The sequence below is a fragment of the Metopolophium dirhodum genome, chromosome 8 (genome assembly GCF_019925205.1).
Source record: "Metopolophium dirhodum isolate CAU chromosome 8, ASM1992520v1, whole genome shotgun sequence".
Classification (NCBI taxonomy): Eukaryota; Metazoa; Arthropoda; class Insecta; order Hemiptera; family Aphididae; genus Metopolophium; species Metopolophium dirhodum.
This window is the reverse complement of record NC_083567.1, coordinates 4,852,075-4,863,510: the sequence shown is the minus strand read 5'-3', so window position 1 is coordinate 4,863,510 and position 11,436 is coordinate 4,852,075. Positions and strand designations below refer to the sequence as shown.

At 29.8% G+C, this 11,436-nt stretch overlaps 1 protein-coding gene across 1 annotated transcript in view; it reads left to right on the top strand.

Annotated features, from left to right (window-relative positions):
- Positions 1–246: 246 nt before the first annotated feature.
- Positions 247–11,436, top strand: part of LOC132950223 (ATP-binding cassette sub-family G member 1-like) — a 38,458-nt gene continuing 27,268 nt past the window's right edge. Inside the window, exons 1-2 of the mRNA XM_061021541.1 lie at positions 247–432; positions 514–928. The gene's annotated coding sequence lies outside the window, so the exon portion shown is untranslated. The remainder of the gene's footprint in view (positions 433–513; positions 929–11,436) is intronic.

Here is an 11,436-nt window from a genome sequence, read left to right as displayed (position 1 = left end):
TGATTTCAAGTGCTAAAAAGTCACAATTTTTGCAGTTTATCGTGGTCGCGCCGATCGGCCCACAGATGGCGTCCCGCTAACCGGTTCGCCACGGCGAAACTGTAGTAGCGAGCGCCGCCGATCAGCTGTTGTCGTTTCTTTCATCACACCGCCATCGTCGTCCTCAGCCCATGAGTCACGTCCAGTCGCGACGACGACGGTCGTACACTACTATTACTACTACTATTACTATTACAACTGCTGTTACCAGTACCTCTACTATTACCAATTTACTACCGCGGTAACACTCACACGCGTGCGCACGCGAGAACGCTCGCCGATATTATATATTATAGGTAAACAAATCGGTCGACCCGTGGCCAGTCCAGTTGTGTTCGCCGACGTATCGACAGCGGTCTGCCGCCTCAACAATATCGATCGGCGCGCTACACGGTGCGATATTAATTAATCATAATCGTATATATAAATAATTACCTGTGCACGTTATATATCACACTCTCTGTTTTTCAACAGCGCGCGTGTGTGTGGCGGCGAATAATTCGATTTCGGCGGTAAAGCCGCTCGTACGGTTTTTCCTTTCGTTTTCCGTATCGTAATAATAATAATATTATTATCGTCGTTGCCCGTTCAAAAACGGGACGATTGCCGCCGACGACGACGACCTAGGTCCATCCTATCCCCGGACCCGGAAGAGACGGGGACAACCAATACACGTCATTGTTGTAATTTCCGCACCACCGACTGTTTTTTTTTTTTTTTAAATTTTCATCCGAGAACGACGGCACAATATTTTCCCCGTTGACGACGTTCCGGTTCAGTCGCTCCGTTTGACGTCATAACACCGGCAAAGAGGATATTTATACGTCGGTGAACAGAGTCCTCTCGCCCGTCATCGATTACTCCAACGAAGGATATATCAATATAGCAGGTTTGCGAATATTACGTACATCGATGTTGTTGTAGTTATTATTATTATTATTTCAGTTCTCTTACGTTGACATATGTGTGTTATTGAGGCCTCCGTTTGGGTGCGGTGACGGTTATAGGGTTATTGTATTATATATTTCAATATAATATTATAATATTATTAGTAATTAATAATTACATTTTCTTATTGATGGATTATTATTATTATTACGACGAGTCCGCTTGCGGTGTGAATGATTTGTTTTTGAATTCGAGTGTTTCCAGCTGCAGATATCTCGTTTTAACAAGATATTACGATTTTTGTTTTATACTCGTTTCTCTTTGCAACGTTATAATCATATCATTATTATTATTATTATTATTATTATATTGGTATACGACGACGACGATGCGTTATTACTTTCTCTTTCGGTCGTGCGTATGCATAACACGCTCAAATGCACAAACCATCGACCTAGTGTACCTTTGAACGGTTGTAACGTGCTATATAGCGTTCGATGACCGATCATAGTACGATTTAAAAATCGATAAAAAATTAAGCTTCCAAAATGCCGTGTGCAGGTGTCAGTGATCAACTAAATCGGTCTGCGGGCATAATAATCTCGACATTTTTGGCGACGTAAACACCGCATTATAAATAATATATAATAATATGATATAAATATAATATTTTATGAACAATATATATAGGTACCTACGTACCAGTGTACCACGATTTCCTGTCCAAATAACTACACGTGCTGATTGTTTGCTTTTGTTTTTGAATTGAATCATCCCATATTAGGTAAATAGATATGTTCCTCTACCTACTATATTCGAGTGTTAATACATTGCGCTACAAAATGTTTGACACTATAAAATATACGAACAAAGTGGTGGTTACGACTTTCCTAACACATTATATTAGGCGGCCAGTGTACCCCAGTTACTTAATCACAAATATACATATTAGTATATATTACATATTATTATTATTACCTATATATTTTTTTATTTATTATTGTGTAAAGTATACATGCAGCAATGTGCATACGGTGTTCTTGAATTATCGATACCTAGGTACTCTGCGACAACACTAATTGTTACCCTGCACCGAAAACATAAGTAACTACGAACCTATTGTTTAATATTACCAAATAATTTTATACGTCAACGAATTAGTCGAATAAGTAATATAGCCTTGAATGTCCACGGAAAACTATTATTATTATAAATTAATTCTTGATGTTTATTTTCAAAAATAATATCAATGATTCAGACCTATTGTCGTAGTTTAATTATATACAATATTATACATAGGTACATAATAGGTAACGACGTATACATAATAGCTATACTATTTTATAATACCTTAGTAGTTTCATTACCTAGTCTCAAATGTTTAAATAATAACCGAAAATCAATTAAAAAAAAAAACGTCATATCTGAAATTAAATTCGATAGCAATAAATGGTCCAGAAGTGATATAAGGGAAGGGGGTGATAATGTATCTTGCTTAAAAATGTATGATTATCTCTGAAAAGTACGTCTCAGTGTCTCATCCACGCGACTCATACAAACGTAGGTACAAGGTTATAGCAAATTTGGGTTCAGCAAAAAATGTAATAATTTTACATACTCAGTCAAAAATTAAAATATCATAAAAACATAAGTACAAATACACAAATAAATAAAGGTCCTATATTTTAATAGTTATGCACTACCTATTGCTTATCCGATTATAACCAATACTTTCAAGTGTAATAAATTAAGGTGTTTGACTATTTTTTTACTGGTCAATTTTTTTTTTATTTTAAAAACTAACAATTTGTATATTAATCAACAATATAATAAGTAAATATGATGAACCATAAATATAACATAAATAATTATTAATTGACTTGATGAGGGAGGCTATACCCATTGATTGAACACAGAATCAACTATTTATTTTGAAGTATAGGTTAAAAAATCTCGACTTTTAAATTGACGTGGGGGGTTGTCATAGAGCGTGAGTGAGGATATCGATGAGAAACATGAGGATTTTGGAGGTACTGTAGTTATTGATGTGAAATATAGTATAATAGTTTTTGACTAGTTGATCAATACCTACTTAAGAATTTTTAATTTAACTCTTAATAAAAATATAAGAGCACCATATATTATTATGTCATTTTCAAAATAAAGAAATACGAAGAAATAAGAAATAAATAACGTAGTTATTATACAGCTATAAACATTTATTTATTTATTTTAAAAATTGATTTCATTTTCACCAATAGGGACAATTAAATTATACAACAAGTTCTTAAAAATTACCTAATTTACTCGACAATACTGTAATTATTTATAAGGCTATAATTGTCGTCATACATCATATATTTATGACATGACTTGACATAAACCTAAATTCAAGTTAAGGTATATAATTTAAAATACACCATCAAATTAGGAAAAAATATTATAATTTTATAATTTTTTATCTTAACCGTGTATTTAAATTTAAATAGTTGCTATACTCAAAAAATTAATATCAATTATCATTTTTCTAAGGTACCTATTTTAAATTCTAGGAATGTACTGTGAGTTTATTCAGTGATATTTTCAGTGTGTAGCCATTTTTTGAGCAGTAACAAAGATGTATGATTGTTTATAGCACTATAGCTAATTATTGATTATAAATCACGTCCATGAATTTGGCCCACCGACATGAACATATTAATATGAAAATTATGCCAATATTTCGCGAGTAATTTGAGAGAATTTGCGAGTATCTTGTACACAATCCACTGGAGAGTGGGCCAACTTCATGTAGCCAATCCACTTATCCCGATTTTGTCAAAATTGGTGTCAAAAGCTTGGTTTTGATTTCCGAGATAAATTATAGATATATTTGGTTTATATATTTAGTCTAGTTGGTATACATTAAAGAATAACTAGAAAAAAGACAAATAAAAAAGATACAAAAAGTATGATATGTAAAAGTAAATATCTACCTGTATCTACCTATAGGTAGTAACTAGGTACCTAAAACAAAATAAGAAAAGAAACAAGTCACATAAAAAAAATCAAATGCTGATTTTAAATATAGTTGATATAATATAACTTTTAAACTAACTTGTAGATATTATATTCGTATAATTACGTATTTTCTTTCTTTGATGAATCTGTTTTCTACTATTTTCCCAGTAGCTATCTGCAAAATATTTTGAAAAATTCAGCAAATGCTGCTGTAGAGTGTAGACTATCAACTGAGTAAAATTGTAAATTGTTTTTGAATTAATAATCACAACTGAATAATAAAACTTTTTTGCTACCTATATACTGTCTATAGTAAACTATTGGTGTTTAGTTTCATTTATTAATAATTATATTTATAATTTGAATTTTTAAATTAAAATACTCACCTATAATATTCCTGGAAAAATAATTGAAATTGGCTCAATTGCATTATTGTATTCTAATTTTAGATCTCGGGTGGTGTAAGCTGCTGTTAATTTTATAACTAAGTGTCTTTTGTGAGTTCGTTTTTAGGTAAAAAGGTTTATTTAAGTTTTATACACCTCGTTGTTTAAAAACTATATTTTCAATATCATTGGTAATTTTTACTTTTTCCAACAGATATTCAAAAAATTATACGTATTACGTACGTCAATTATTTCGTTATTTAATGCACCCATAATTAACATCCAAAACGTTACGCCGAAAAAAAATGTCATATTATAATTATAGGATACAGCCAGTTATTAGTAAACACTGATTATTTATTTGAATATTTTGAGGTTAAATATTTATAGATACTTATTATCTGGATATAATATATGATATGACTTTCGAAAAATGCTGTCAATGTTTTTTCTTTATTCTTGTACTTATGTGTTTGAATTTTGAAAACTATTGTTTTAATATAAATTTATAAAAAGCTATGTTTAAATCCGTTTTGTAGCCTAGACAATTTGACTTTAAATTTTAAAGTTTAGAAGACTTAATATTTTAATAAAAACCTAAATAATTAGCTATCAGCTCATAAATATTGCATTTAAAAATATATAAAATCGTTAATACCTATTGTTTGTATAAATCGACAATTTTAATTCGAAAACTTATTGAACATTATAATATGCTATACGCTTCGAACAGTATACTAATAGTAATAATAGCCAATATATAGGTACAATATGTCAATGCCATTGCAATCTTGTTCCTGTGGTTTATTGACGTCCGAAGTATATGCCCCCATTTTTATACTTGAATGCACATTTAATAGTCAAACTTTCTGTATATTCATCTACTAGGTATCTATTATTTTAAATACTCGATTTTTACAGTAAGAAATATATTTTTGACGATTGTGGTTTTTTAAATATCTTTATTTTATATCAATAGTTGTACCAATTTTAATATGTTCTGTAATACTTGTCCATTTCTTAATTTTTCGTAAAACTTAAAACTTAAAATAATAAATTATTCAATATAGGTACCTAAGTGATGATATAACATAATATTAAAATCTTGCTAAAGCGTTATAAAATTCAGCTACCTATTGATTTATATTTTTAAAAGTTGTGCCACTGAAAGTAGTTGAATTTTTTTCACCTTTTTAAGTCTTTTTAGTAATATTAAAGGTGAACAATATTAAAATATCAAACTTGTAACTTTTTTGTACCTATTATATAAAAAACATCTATGTTTTCCAGATATAAAGTAACATAATATATTATTATTTAAAGCTTAATAATTTAATTTTCATTTACGGAATATAGTCGCTGTAGTAGGTATACAACGATTGTAAGGTTTACAGCTGTAAATATTTCTGATGATTGCTAACACGTCATTTTTAGTAAATTGGTTTAAGGGTTTATTAGTGATATAAATATTTTAAACTCTTCAATATTAAACAAATAATATATAGGTAGGTATAAGTACTAAATACTTACTATTAAGTATATGGATAAGTTATTATTATTAACTATTATTAACTATCTTTATACTATTTTGTATACAATTTTATAATTTAAATCACCTATATATAAAATATTATAATGTGTAATGTGTATTATACTAATTGCATAATGCGTAAATATACTAAATTCGCGCGGGAGTAAAGCTAGCTCGTAATGTTTATAATATACATTTAAATAATATGTAATAAACCGGTTCAATTCTGACAAAATACACGATAATCGATTTGGAGCTTTGATGAATAAAATTGTGCGATCATCGTTAACAGTTCATATTCCATTAAACTCTTCACACTGCAATATAGTAGGTACCTGTTACCTACGCTTTATCTACAGATGCCGGATAACTTAGAGGTAACAGTACCATAGCTAGAGGTTGGTGACATGGGTGCGAACGTCAAGAGTGCATACATGTTTAAGGTGTAAAACAAACCCACAACGCTTATAATTTTTACATAGAAAAATTGTACAACATATCATTTTTGAACTATGTAGGTACGTAAATTAAATTTCATTACAATATTTACGAACGATTCAAAAAAATAATTGTTGTCTATTTGTGAAATTTAAGAATTTTGTGTGTAGTTAATTTAACTTGTAATATGTACCTACCCATATATGTATATGTATATACCTACCTACAGAATTATAATAATATACTGGAGATAAAGGAGTACCTACATTATTCTCATAACGTGTCGACTGTCGACTGCCTAGCGGTAATACAAGGGGCGAAAATTTAGTTTTGCCAAAGACGCAATGAAGGATAGCTACGATATTGATAATTCATAACTGATCTAACTATTTACTGCGAGAGTTACTCCTCATTAAATAATTTACTCTATTAGCCTTAAAAATTAAAGGTCGTCCTGAGGAAATTAATAGTATTCGAATCGAATTATTCGATTATAGAATCAGTCGTTTGTCATGTAAGGAAAAAACCAGTCAATACTATATAAGATATAACCAGAATCTAGTTGATACCTGTTACCTTATAGTAATAAATATGCAGTTTATAAATATTGAATTAAATATAAATGAGTTTATTCAGCCTTAGCGATCGATGACCAAAAATTAATAATAATAATAATAATATCAAATCATACAATAAAATATCAACTGCAATGCGTATGATAATAACGCGGATAAACGTTATGCAACAGTAGTGCCAAATACACGAGTAATATAATATTAATTAAGTACTGAACATTATACCAGAGAAAGGTTTATTGTGTTTGACGTACAATTGCAAAAACATTCTTTAACAGTTAAACGTGTGATGAAATTTTGAGATTTAGTTTGTTTGTTAAATAGACGTATAAAACAATGCAGATGAGTTCTAGAGATGGAAAATGAAGAATGAGGTCACTGCGATGAAACCGACTGATTAAGTAGTGGAAGTTTGAGGCCAGACAGACATTAACCCAATTATTATAAATGCATCACGAAATAATAAATAAATAAATAATTGTGAATGTCGTTAATACTATGATAGTAGTATAATATACTTGTAAACATGTCCAATATGATTAACAATAACATTAAACTAAAATTCATACCTACGTAATTGATATAATAAAGTTGCCACGGGTATTGATTGATTTATAGTTAAATATTTTATTCTGTCGGTCAGAACTTATAGATATAATAAATAGTGATGTTTATTATATAGATACCTACTAGATATTACTATATTTTTATTATTTGAACAGACCTTTATAATATGCTAACCAAATTACTAGAAGAAGACACCTAATTTTTAATGTGATACATCTTAATAATTGTTTTTTTAAACCCAATTTTGTTTAATGGTTTTTTAGAGTGGCCAAGAGCTTTGCTGTATAATTGATAGAAGGGGAGTTTAACTAGTTTAAGACATTTTAAGGGACAATCGTCTCTTATAACAAAACACGAATATATTGTTAATTACCTAGTAATTACCTATAGGCTACAAATTGATTGTATTTTCATTATTTTTTAAGTTATTTTATTTTGCTTTATAATTTCGATATTATTTTTATGTGGGTATTTACTGACAGAATCGAATTATTCGTGATCAAGAAAACATAAAATCTACATAAAAAGTAGACATATGTGTACCTAGTAGGTACCTACTCCGCAATAAAAATTGACTCTTCGTGACTTCAATTATCCTCAAAATAAATATCCAAGGTTATTTTCAATGTTTTTTTTAAGCGAATAGCATCTCGTACGATTGTTTAAATTGAAAAAAATATGAATATTCGTATTTGGTTATTAAACTTATTATAATAATAAGTGTAATTTTATATATTTTATCAATTTTCATTGTCTTGTTATCCACAAGGTTTAACTACGTAAAAATTATAGTGTAAACATTTTTCCTTTTGTTGGTAAAATTTAAAAATAACTGGATAAAAAACATCGGTTCAGAATTTCCTTTTATTCAATTTGAATTTAATATTTTATTGATTTAATAATCGCTTTCAAATGTAAATCACACACGCACTTGTAACTTGCAAGTCGTAACATACCCTAAACAACTGAGACCCAATAGACCTACTTAACGCGTATGTACAAATTGTTCTCATCTAAATAATCAAAACTTAATAAATCCATACGAGTGTGCTTACGTTTGCTTACGAATAAAATAAATAAAAACTAAATATGCTTTGAAAGATAATAGAATGATTATGATTTTATTTTTTTTTAATAAAGCATAGTTTTTACGATTATCAGCTATTCACTATATGTCATACTAATAGACATAACTAATAGATAGTTTTACAAACATTTTATGATTATCGTATTATTTCTGTGCCTTAATATTATATTATTCCTAAAACAAGATTTTATTGAATGAATCAGAACTTTTTAAAGAATGTTTACGTCCAACTATATTAATTATTATTTCCGTGGTTAAATATCATGCATAATATAGAATAATTATCATATAAGCCATACGCCCTAATCCTAATGGTTGTTTTATATTTATAGATAATATATAATCTCAAAACGAATGAAAATTTAATTATTTATAATTATTTTAAAAAAAAAAAAAATTTTAATAAAAACCATTACCAATTAATTTTTTTAACTCATTATATGTAATGGCGTTTCTATATAATATGTAGTATTATATTATAAAACCATGTTCACTTAAGTCCAAAAAATATTTAATATAAGTAGGTACATGCCCTTGAATGATTCATACATAAATTAACGATATTCAAAAAACAATAAACACGATTTTTTATAAACATGAAGGAATTTTAAATACGGATTTAATTTATGCATAGGAGACTCAAATAGTAAAATTATATATATATTATTATAATATTATGATACATAAACTACCAACGCCAAACATAATGTTTTGTATTATAACAAGTTTACATTATTCTTTATCATGCGTAACTATGATATTGCTGGAAATTTCATCATGTGCGCAATCTGTGGGAACATTTTTACTATCTATTGGTACAATATGACACAGTAGTACCCAATACTTCGTGACTTAAGAAACCACGAGAAAACAAGTATTCGATAATATTTCTCCTGTTAAGTTGAAAAAAAATCTGTGATGATCGAAGCATCATCTAGTAAGACAATTTCAAATATTAATTTTGAATTTATACTTTTCTGTTTTTCGTCTGTAGAAGGTCAAGAAAATGTAACTGCTTTGCAATTCACGAATGCTTGAAACCATTAATAAATGAGAAATTAATTTCATAACAGCTGTACGCGTTGAACGGTCCTAAGTTAGGTCCTAAGCAGGTCTTAAGTTTAATTTTAAATGTATGTTATATAAACAACAAAAACTTCTTCGTGATGGCATTCAAATTCCAAACGACTCTATGCCTATACACATGTCAGACGCAGGTCCGTCTTTAACCTTTTTGAGGCCCTGGGCAATGGGGTCCCTACGAATTAGACAGAGTACACTATTTTATTAAGATAAGCAAACATGTGCTGGGGCCCCATCGATGGGGTGAATGGTCAGACGTATACATATAATAAACAACCAAATATATTGAAAGTAGGTATTTAAAATCCGTTTTTGAAGTTTCCCGAAGAGATTTTAACCTAGAAGTCATAGGTGTATATTATACTGTATGCTGTGTATGCTGTAGTGTATTAGGTACCTGTTTTATTATAATATTCGAGTGCTTTATGAGGTTTCATGGTTCTACGCCATTTAAGTCAATATCTTAATTATAAAATGGAACTGGTTATTAAATAATATATAGGTACAATAATACATGGTACTTATTGGTACCTACTACTTTAACAACGATATAATATAGGTACATACGTTCAACATCGACACAGTTATTGCAGATGATATATTGATTTTTATTTTATATAGGTACACGGGGGAGCGAAGGTCAAAAGATTTTGGCTCATTCATAGACCATATTCAATTTTCATTACGGTAAATATCGACCCTGGACAACGGCTAAACGTCTTGCATATACAATTATCTTAATATAGCCGTAATATTATGCGTTATAAGTTATAACGTTTTAAAAAAAATAAATCTCGGAGCCGTAGATCGGTATGGATCTTTGCAAACTAAATTTATCTCTGTCTCCCATTTACGGACCTACATCCAATTCTAACGATTTTGAAACGAATACTTATTGTTCGTCTACCTCGGTTAACGATGACAAATGTACGATGATATACCTACCTATATAATATAATATACATATACCTCAGCGCGATGACGGACGGCCCGGGATTTATCGTAAATGCTGATGTGGATAAAAATGTATATTATATAATAGCTGCGGTAATAATATTATACATACATATAGGTACGTATATAATATTATTACAGTGATTGTGCCCTATCTATGCAGCGTATACAAATAAAACATACGTGTGTCGTCGGCAGTCTAGTATATCGTTGAGCAACTCCTCCGCTGCAGAGATTGTCATGGCGGCGGCGATAGTGTCGACACGCGTGAATGCGCTCCGCGCACACAGCCTCCTCGAAGCTCTGAGAAACCTGTAATTTCGTCGGCCTCGCGTATAAAACGCGCGAAACACTGGCGCGGTATATATACATATAGCCTATAGGTACGCGCACGCGGTTACTTAACCCGTACGCCGTTTACTGCTGATTAAACCTAGTTTTGCACAAAATGTAATAATGATAATAATAATAATAATAATGGTATAAAACTATAAAATATCGGTTGTGGCGAAAAGGGTGATGTATACATACTACCTATGCATACATAATGTATACACACTGAAGGTACTTACCTCCTATGTTGGCATAATATGACGTATACTTTTCATGTGGCCGGTGTGCGAACGGCATAATAAGTAATAATATAGTGTATCATGTGTTTACAAATTATGATGGAAACCTTGACAATGGTCATGAGATATACATATTAAGTTTCCGTTATTTCTATAAAAATTAATAAAAACGCGCGTTTTATAAATATACGGGAAAAGTAGAAAACTGCCCATTTTATAAAATTCCCTAGAAATGTATAGTGTAAAGAATATCCAATGTAGGTGAGAAACGTAGAAATTATCATAAAAGGTAAGGTATTCATCTTTTTTCAGTTGC